This window comes from Pongo abelii, chromosome X (assembly GCF_028885655.2).
Source record: "Pongo abelii isolate AG06213 chromosome X, NHGRI_mPonAbe1-v2.0_pri, whole genome shotgun sequence".
NCBI lineage: Eukaryota > Metazoa > Chordata > Mammalia > Primates > Hominidae > Pongo > Pongo abelii.
In genome coordinates this window covers 130,062,272-130,072,747 of record NC_072008.2, presented here as the reverse complement: position 1 = coordinate 130,072,747, position 10,476 = coordinate 130,062,272, and the positions used below count along the sequence as shown (strand labels likewise).

The following is a 10,476-nucleotide window of genomic DNA, read 5'->3' as shown; positions in this document are numbered from 1 at the left end:
GTTGCATCTCAAAATATCCTTAGTAAAAGGCCCCAGTTTATATTTGCAAGCCCAACTTGCAGGGTCCTAAACTGAAGAAAACAAGTTTATAACGAGAGATTGGGGCAAAACCTGCATGTAAGTCTTCTCTATTTCTTTGTTTTTTGTGGGTTTTTTTTAAGAAACGTTTTATTGTAGAAAATTCACACACACACACACAGAGAGAATAGTATAATGAATCCTCGTTCTCAACAATTATCAACTTGTGGCCAATCTTATTCTATCTACATTTCCACTCTTTTTTTTTAAGGGAGAAAAACATCACAAGAAAGATCAGAAGAAAGATCAGTAACAGTCCTAACAGGACTGTTATTTGGAATTGGAATAACCTGGTGATATGGTTTGGCTGTGTCCCCACCCAAATCTCATCTTGAATTGTAGCTCCCATAATTCCCACATATTGTGGGAGGGACCTGTTGGGAGATAATTGAATCATGGGGGTGGTTTCCCCCATACTGTCCTCATGGTAGTGAATAAGTCTCACGAGATCTGACTGTTTTATAAGAGGAAACCCCTTTTGCTTGGTTCTCATTCTCTCTTGCCTGCTGCCATGTAAGACGTGCCTTTCACCTTCTGCCATGATTGTGAGGCCTCCCCCAGGTACGTGGAACTGTGAGTCCATTAAACCTCTTTTTCTTTATAAATTACGCAGTCTCATATGTCTTTATCAGCAGCATGAGAACAGACTAACACACCTTGTAAAATAATAATGGCTACAATTTTAAGAGCAACTATGGGTTACATGCTTCACATAAAGTATCTTGTCAGATCTTCACAACAGCCCTGCTAGGTTGGCATTATTATCTCAGTTTTCAGATGGGAAAATTGAGGCTGGAAAAATTAAACACTTGCCCAAGTCAAAAAGCATTGGCAGAGTCAGATTCAAACTTAGAACATAAACTATGTTGTACCCAAAATGTTAACAGTTATTGCGTCGGGACAGTGGAATTATGATTTTTTTATTTGCTGTTAATAATATTCCTTCTTATGTGTATCAAAACTCATACTGAACAATGAATTCTGAGTGGCAAAAGATTATTTATTTTTTGCACCTGTCAATAAGTCTTTGTCCACAAGTTATATGGGTTTTTATTATCTTTTTTTTTGCTCATTTTTTTTTATTTCTCTATAATTGGCATTGCTGGGCAGCATATCCATCCAGATATGCTGGTGTGGGCTATGATGTTCTTCACAGGCCCAAGTGGTTTGCTGCTAGTGCACCCGCCCTGAAACAGCTTCAAGAAAACCCCGTTAAACAAACATCTAGACTTCTTTGTGGGGTTAATGAGACTCTGGGTAGAAGTGAGCCCAGCAGTCATCATGAAGCTATTGCTGCCATGTTCCTAAATGTGATCTGAATTCACTAGACCACATTCAGATAAGCATACCATCCAAGCCAAACAAGTGATCAGGCCTCTCTACTGCACCAGTCTTTATTCACTATTGTACCCAATGCTAATCTGACTGCATCCAGTAGACTCATGAGGACGGTGATTAGTGCAGAAACCATGATAATGGGTCAATTAATAAACACCTACTCTGGATAGCAAAATGGCTGTTGTTTCACTTCCGCCTTTCAAATCTCACACAAGAATCCCTCTTGTGGCCCACATTAAGAGGAAACACACAAGGAAGACAATTCCAGGAAATGTAGTTCAACCTACCCAAGTTAACTCCACAGGGAAGACAGAAGTAGAGGCTGGAACCTGAAAAGTTAGTGGTAGGTCCTCAGGATCTGGTAGGGAGAAGCCCACAGGATGGGTAGAACTAGGCCTAATAGAAAGAAATTACTGGGACACCTTTCAAACAACTTGAGTTGTCTAATAATCATATTGATGGCATCATAGGCAGGAAGCTCCTCATCTCTGGAAGTGTTCAAGCAGAAGTTTATGGTATAAGAACTATGGAGGGTCTTATACCAGCTAGCAACCATACTTTGTTTTTAGAAAGCTACTTTAGTAACACCAGATAAAGGTAATGAGAGCTTGAACTAGGGCAGTAATGGTAGAGACGGTGAGGGGAGAATGGATCTGGAAGATATTGTGGAAGTAGACTTAAAGGACTTGGCAGCGGATTTGAGGGAGGATCATGTATTAACTTCCCATGGCTGCTATAATAAATTATCATAAACTTAGTGAGTTTAAACAACAGAAAGATTTTTAAATTTCTATCTCTAAAAATAGAAATTTATTATCTTACTACTCTGGAGGCCAGAAGTCCAAAATGAGTCTTATGGAGCTAAAATCAAGATGTCAGCAGGGCTAGTTCTGGAGCTTCCAGGGGAGAATCTATTCCTTGCCTCCTTGAGCTTTAGTAGCTACCAGCATTCTTTGGCCACATCACTCCAGTCTCTGCCTCCATAGTCACATTGTCTTCTCCTCTTCTGTGTCCAATGCCCTTACCTCTCCCTTATAAAGATGCTTGTCCTTATAAGGGACACGTGTCCACAGGCCTATCCAGAATAATCTTTCCATCTCAAGAGTCTTAATCACACCTGCAAAGTTCCTTTTGCCATATAATGTAACATTCACAAGTTCCAGAGATTAGGATATGAATATCTTTTGGAAAGCCATTTCAGCCTTGTACAGACAATAAAACTAAGGAAAGCAGTTATAACTCTAGGGTCTCAAATATCAGTGGCTCAGACCATGATAGAATCATTAACCAGAGTAAGACTATCAACAAGAAGAAAAAAATAGTTTGGTGAGAAGAGTTTAATTTGGGATACGCTACAAATGATATGAGGGATTGATGGTACATCCATATGGAGATGACCAAAAGAAACTCGGAATATTACAGTTTGAAGCTTTGGAAAAGTATCCAAGCTGAAGATAAAGATTTGAGAGCATCTGCAGAGATATTATAGAGGAAAAGTATAAACTCTTGGATAATAGGGATTTGATTTGCCTATAGTTCTATTCTGGGTACCTAGTATAGCATCTGGCACATGGTAGGTGCTCAACAAATAATTGTTGAATGGATGGATGAAGGTAAGATCCCAGAGGAAAACAGGGGAAGGCAGGAATTATGAATGGAGAAATCTTTCTTCTTTGAAACAAGAGGTAATAGAAGACAGAAGAGGTGGCTATGCAAAATAATTTAGAAATGGACAGGATATATTGCAAGATCTCACTTTGGGCAATTTTGATATCATCGAAGTGGAAGATGAAGTCATCAGTGAGGAATGTTTTGAATCCACTGAGAATGGGATTCACATTTGAGGAAAGTAAACCATAAAATGTCAGTACTATAAAGGACTTTGAAGAATATCTACAGAGCTCTCATCTTACGGATAGGGAAACTGAGGCTTAGAGAAAAGAAAATAATTGCTCAAGTCCCCAAGCCTAATAGAGTTTTGTTTATGTGTGCGACAAATATTTACTGACTGCTGGCTCTATGCCAGGCAGACCCTGGGCTAGATGTTAGGGACATAGTGAAAAACAAGGTAGTCAGTGACCCTGCGCTCATGGAACTTTTAGTGTAGTGTGAAAGATACTAGAAATAAAAAAAAAAAAAAAAAGAAATAAGCAGGGTGCTAAGTGCTATGGCGGGAAAAGCTTAAAGTGCTTAGGGGAGCATAGAGGAGGAAAAGTAAGAGTTAACAAGAAATGAATAGCAAGATTGGTCAGCTGAAATGCCAGCACAGCTGCGGGTAGACAGGGACTTGGCTGTTAACCCAGGTAGCAGTTTCATGACCTAAATGATATTTTTAATTCCAGGGAGAAGAAAAGAAGGCAACTCCCAGGGCCTGACCCTGGTTCTGACATTCCTTTGTACTTGGCTCTTGTCTTCGTGTTCCTCAGGCAAACCAGAGGCATAGAAGGAGGAGCACTTCAGTAAGCTGAGTGATTTACTACAAATTTGAACAGACGAACAAATATGAGAAAACTCGGAAGTTTTGTTCACTTTTCCAAGGGCACCCAGGATTAAATAAGCTGCCAGAGCAGGAATTAGCAGAGCACTTCCTCAGGAAAGTGAGGTTTGGAATGAGATTTGAAGTCTACAACAGGCAAGATTATCAGTGAGAACAGCCCACTTTGTTTCACTAGTTTAATATGTCATTACATTTATGTTAAGGCCACTTGTGCTAGAAGCCAATAATAATTGGAGGCAATTGCATTTCAGGAAAGAACAAATTTGAAGTGTAAAAATATATATACCACTTACCTAGCTTGAAGTAAAACAAATTTCGGTTATTTTTCTAATTAAATTATCCCTAGCCCTTCGCTTAGCTATCATTACAATATGCTTCTTCCTTCTCTAGAGTGCGCCCTCTCACAAGAGTTCTGTGAATCGCAGAGGTGCATACTCATTTCAGAGGGTCACTACTGGCTTCTGTTGCCTTAAGGAGAAAAATCTGGAAGCCTGCTCTGTCCACGTAGGAACTGTTTCCTTCAGCTGTTGTCACTGTTGCTACAACACAGTGTTGCTAGGAGTCCAGCAGTCCAGCCCCATTTGTGATGTTTTAGTGAGTGAAGCTTGCGTTGGCACAGCAGAAGCTTCTAGAGGTGTGGGGTAACCACAGGAGGAATGGCAGACCATGACACCCACAGGCCTCAGCCCCAGAGCCCCCAAGCCTAGGTAGCAGCAAGCCTCCCTCTACCTCTAGACAAAGAAACCAGAACACACTAGAGCTCTTTCTCTTGAGGAGAAGACTAGGCTATAGCTTCCCGAGGAGGAGGGTGGGAAAGCCAGAAGGACTTTAGAGAGAGAGGTTGAGGGAGAGTGACTGCATATGGGACGCCCCTCTTGTGAAGGCCTAAAATGGCAAGCCTTTCTCCCATCCCATTTTGTAGTTCTAATGAAAGATTTAATAAAGCAGAGCTTCCCAACTGATGGACCTTGAGACACTGGGGTGCTGTCAATGGATTATAAGTAGGGCAAGAATTATTGATTCCCTCAGGGTTTGGGGCAGTCAGGCAGAGCTTGAAGAAGCCAGAGCCTTCACGCCAGTCACCACCAGCTGCTAGCAACTTAGCTGGGCTTTTTTGCAGAGGGCAGTCTCTGTAGAACAGAATCTAGAATTTTGCCATCCCGTCTCCACAGCCAGCACTAAAGGAACTTCTGTCCCTCACTGCTTCACTGTTTCATGCTGAGTATACCCAAGGAAGTGATCAACCACCACGTCATCTATTTGAGACTAGGGGAGGGAATGAGGAGAGAAAATGCCAGTAGGCCCAGCTCCAGGTACCAGCCCCAAATTCATATCTTCACATATGTCTGTCTGCTGTTGATATGCTGTCTTAGAGGCATCCAAGCTAGCCACATGATGACTGCCCGTGTGTTCTGAAAATTACAGCATCATCATTATTTTGAAATACTATGCTTGACATTAAAAAATTTGGATTGGGTCTGGGTGCGGTGACTCATGCCTGTAACCCCAGCACTTTGGGAGGCCGAGACAGGCGGATCACTTGAGCTCATGAATTCAAGACCAGCCTGGGCAACATGGCAAAACCCCATCTGTACAAAACATACAAAAAATTAGCCAGGTGTGGTGGTGTGCACCTGTATTCCCAGCTACTTGGAAGGCTTAGATGAGAGGATGGCTTGAGCCTGGGAGGTGGAGTTTGCAGTGAGCTGAGATTGTACCACTGCACTACAGCCTGAGCAACAGAGCCAGACACTGTCTCAAAAAAAAAAATGGATTGGATTTGGAATCCATTTGTGTTATCACAAGATATTTCATCATAGTGCTTATCAGTGAAAGAAAAGGAAGAACTGTTGGACTTTTAAAATATATTTCAACTATTTCCAGGACTGGTGGCACGTGACTGTAGTCTCAGCTACTTGCGGAGGCTGAGGCAAGAGGATCACTGGAGCCCAGGAGTTCAAATGCAGCCTGAGAAAAAGGACAATAGAGCAAGACCTTGTCTCTAAAAAAAATACAATTTACAAAAAATTAAACTATTTTTTATTTTTTTACTCTAGCCACGAGTTGTCTAAAAAATTCAACTGTTGTAAGTTTTGGAAAAATTTTTTTAAGTTGTTTTTATCACCTACTTGTGGGAACAAAGTTTCTTGTCAATGGTGACAATAAAAAATTCAAAAAGTCATCAGTGGGCTGGGCACGGTAGCTCATGCCTGTAATCCCAGCCCTTTGGAAGGCTGAGGCAGAAGGATCACTTGAGACCAGGAGTTCAAAACCAGTCTGGGCAATATAGGGAAACCCTGTCTCTACAAAAATTTTAAATTAAATTAAACTTTAAGAAATAAAAACAAATAGTCATAATTAAAACCTTGATAGGGAACTGTGTGAAATCATTTCAAGCACAATACTTGATATAAAAAGTTATATTGAGAGAAGCAAGCTCAGGTTTTTTTCATTAAACATTTTTTAAAATATTTCATTTATAAATTTAACACAAATATTGAATATCTTTTAAAATATCTTGGGCCGGGTGCTGTGGCTTACACCTGTAATCCCAGCACTTTGGGAGGCCAAGACAGGTGGATCACTTGAGGTCAGGAGTTCGAGACCAGCCTGGCCTACATGGTGAAACCCCGTCTCTACTAAAACTACAAAAATTAGCTGGGCCTGGTGGCAGGCGCCTGCAATCCCAGCTGCTTGGGAGGCCGAGGCAGGAGAATTGCTTGAACCCAGGAGGCGGAGGTTGCAGTGAGCCGAGATCACGCCATTGCACTCCAGCCTAGGCGACAGAGCGAGACTGTGTCTCAAAAAAAAAAAACGAAAAAAGAAAAAAAAAAGACAGGGTATTGCTCCAGTGGCAGTCATTTTAGCAGCTCTTGAGTCCATCCAGGCCGTCAGAGCTTTGGGAGTGCGTCGTTTGGCGAGAGGGCAGGAAGGGGCGAGGGGAGGGGGCCCTCCTGCTGAACAGTGGCGGATATGGGGGTCGGCGGCGGCGGGGGTGACAGCCTTTGCTCGGGTCCCCGCGCTGGTCTTGGTCCTGGTCCCGGTCCCGGTCCCGGTCCCGCACCGTCCACAGGCTCCAATGGCAGCGGCAGAGCTGAGGGCCCTGGCTCAGGTTACCATGACTACAGAAGAACATATAAATCTCACAAAGGGCTGTATGACCTTTGAGGACATCGCCATTTACTTCTCACAGGAAGAGTGGGGACTTCCTGATGAGGCTCGGAGGCTCCTATACCTTGAAGTGATGCTGGAGAACGTTGCGCTTCTATTTTACCCAGGATTTTGTACAGAAATACTGGGTGTGGTGGAGCCTGCAGCAAACTAGTTGGAATGTGCCTCTTGTAAAAGTAGCCTCACTGGGTTGTGGGCATGGTAAAGAGGATGAAGAGACACCTTCTGAGCAGAATGTTTCTGTGGGAGTGTCACAGTTTAAGGCAGGTTCATCCACACTGAAGACTCAGCCCTGGGAGATATATGTTCCATTCCTGAAAGATATCTTGCCTCTGGCTAATCTCCCTGGGCAAGAACCATACTTGGTTGGAGCACCTGCAAGCCAGTACCAGCACCAGAAACATCACAGTGCAAAGAAATCCTTTAAGAGGGACATGGACAGAGCCTTGTATGTGAAGCACTGCCTTTTCCATATGTCAGGGAAGCCCTTCCGCAAATGCGAGGTTGGGAAGGACCTCCCAGCCATCTTGGGGCTTCTAGGTCCCTGGTCTTTCCTAAAACTAAGAAGCCCAACACGATCACCAAATTTGGAGAGGACACTCACAGTCAAAAAAGTCATTACAAGTCAGGTCAGTGTGGGAAGGCTTCCAGGCACAAACACTCCTGTTCACTGTCTAAGAGTCTACACTGGAAAAAGCCATTATGAGTGTATCAAATGTGGGAAAGCTGGCCGGGCACAGTGGCTTACACCTATAATTCCAACACTTTTCGAGGCTGAGGTGGACGGATCACCTGAGGTCAGGAGTTCGAGACCAGCCTGGCCAACATGGTGAAACCCTGTCTGTACTAAAAATACAAAAAAAAAAAAAAAAATTAGCCAGGTGTGGTGGTGTGCACCTGTAGTCCCAGCTACTTGGGAGGCTGAGGTAGGAGAATTGCTTGAACCCAGGAGGCAAAGGTTGCAGTGAGCTGAGATCACACCACTGCACTCTAGCCTGGACAACAGAGTGAAAGTCTGTCTCAAAAACAAAAAAACAAAACAAAAAATGGCAAATGTGGGGAAGCCTTCTGTGGCAAGTACTCACTTGTTTAGCACCAGAGAGTGCATACTGGGGAAAGGCCCTCAGAATGCAATGAATGTGGAAAATTCTTTAGCCAAACCTCCTGCCTGAATGACCATCAGAGAATCTACACTAAAAAAAGACCTTATGAGTGCAGCAAATGTGGAAAATTATTTAGACAAAACTCCAGCCTTGTTGACCACCAGAAAATACACACTGGAGCAAGGCCTTATGAGGGTAGCCAATGTGGGAGATCTTTTAGCAAAAAAGCCACTTTTGTTAAACCCTGAAGAGTTCACACTGGAGAAAGACCTTATAAGTGTGGTGAATGTGGGAATTCCTGTAGTCAAAGTGCCATTCTTAATCAACACCAAAGAATTCACACCAGAACAAGCCTTAAGAGTGTGGCCAGTGTGGGAAATCCTTTAGTCAGCAGAGAGTTCACACTGGAGAAAGGCCTCCATCCTTATTCAACACGGGAGAATTCATATTGGAGCAAGGCCTTATGAGTGTGGCCGGCAAGGAAAGTCCTTTAGTCAAAAGCCTGGCCTTATTCAACACCAGGTGGTTCACACTGGAGAAAGGCCTTATGAGTGCAACCAATGTGGGAATTCCTTTAGCCAGTGCTCCACCCTCATTCATCACCAAAAATATCATAACACGTGGAGGCCTCATAAATGCAGCAAATGTGGAAGAGTGTTTACCTTCAAGATCTATCATCATTTAGCTCCTGAAAGTCCACACTTCAGAAGAGCCTTAGACCTAGAGAGAATGTGCTGTCTCTGTAGTATTGTGGCAGTGGAGAGCCTTTAGGAGGGAGCCACCTGCCTGAAGTTGAACCTTATGCTTCCAAGTTTCTCTGGTAGAAACCATCTCCCCTCTACCACCTTGCACAGTAGGCATTGGTCACCCTGATATTCTGAGGCAAGGCAGACATCTGTGTGTTCTCTTCTTCTTTGGAGGAAATCTTGAGCAGTCTGAGCCTTTAGGGGAAATTCATTCTCTTTTCTGACTGATCACAGCATCCATCTGACCCAGTTTTGGTCAGGAGGTCCCAGCCTGGGTTCTGCTGGAAGAAGGCTTCCCTTCATGGAAATTCTTGGTCTCACACGACTCTTGGTCATTCTTCCAGCCTCCAAGTCACCACCTGGCAACTGGCTGCCTCACATTGTTCCAGTTTGTGCACTAACAAAGGCTATATACATATATATATATATATATGTATTTTTTTTAGACAGGGTCTCCCTTTGTCGCCCAGGCTGGAGTGCAGTGGTGAGATTTCAGCTCACTGCAACCTCCACCTCTCAGGTTCAAACAATTCTCATGCCTCAGCCTCCTGAGTAGCTGGGACTACAGGCATGCACCACCTCTAAAGGCCTTATATTTGAATCCACCTGTAATCTTGGGGTTTTGTTTACTATGTGGGGTGGGTGGCAAACAGACTTGAATTCTATATGAAGGAGTGGAGAGCTTTTGTGGGCCTCTACAGAAAAAGTAAAATGACAGAGTAATTCTCATTCTGGTTTTGGTCATATTTGTTTTGCTACCTAAGATCTCCTAGGAAACAATGCAAGGTTTTGGTTATTCTAATTTGTGGCCTGGATGCCTATACTTTCTGTGAAACTGGAGGTTATCCTGAGGAAAAGCCAGCTATTATGACAAGCACCTGTGCTTTGGGGACTAGGACAAATTTGTTCCATTGTTCCTAGAAGACGTCATATGATGCCCAGGACTGTTGAGAAGTTTTTCACAAGATTCTATAAGGAGACATGCCCTGATATCAAACATTCCATAGGCTGATGTCACTCAGAAGACAATGGGAGTCAGGTGTGAACTATAATTGGTCCAGAAATACTGGATATGGCGGAGACTGCAGCAAGCTACTTGGAATGTGCCCCTTATAAAAGTGCATTAACAAATATTCCTGTGACTGTGGCTTTGAGCAAGTGACAGCACCTAGAAATCTGTGTATCACTAATAGCTGAGGTCATTGTCAGCAAAAATAATTAGTTTTTTTTTTTTATTCTTGTTGACTTTCTGGGTTGTTTACCTCAAGCCTGTTGCTGTAGAAGCAGGAAAAGGATAAAAATAATAGAAGTCTGGCTGGGCCCCGTGGCTCACACCTGTAACCCCAGCACTTTGGGAGGCCAAGGCAGGCAGATCACTTGAGGCCAGGAGTTCAAGACCAGCCTGGCCAACATGGTAAAACCCCATCTCTACTACAAAAATTAGCCAGGTGTGGTGGTGCACATCAGTAATCCCAGTTACTCAGGAGGCTGAGGCACAAGAATCGCTTGAACCTGGGAGGCAGAGGTTGCAATGAGTTGAGAT

General features: G+C 43.3%; 2 pseudogenes; one reads left to right on the top strand and one right to left on the bottom strand.

The window, feature by feature from the left end:
• Positions 1-1,013: 1,013 nt before the first annotated feature.
• Positions 1,014-1,120, bottom strand: LOC112131171 (small nucleolar RNA SNORA40; annotated as a pseudogene).
• Positions 1,121-6,992: 5,872 nt separating this feature from the next.
• Positions 6,993-8,958, top strand: LOC100452208 (zinc finger protein interacting with ribonucleoprotein K-like; annotated as a pseudogene).
• The last annotated feature ends 1,518 nt before the right edge of the window (positions 8,959-10,476 follow it).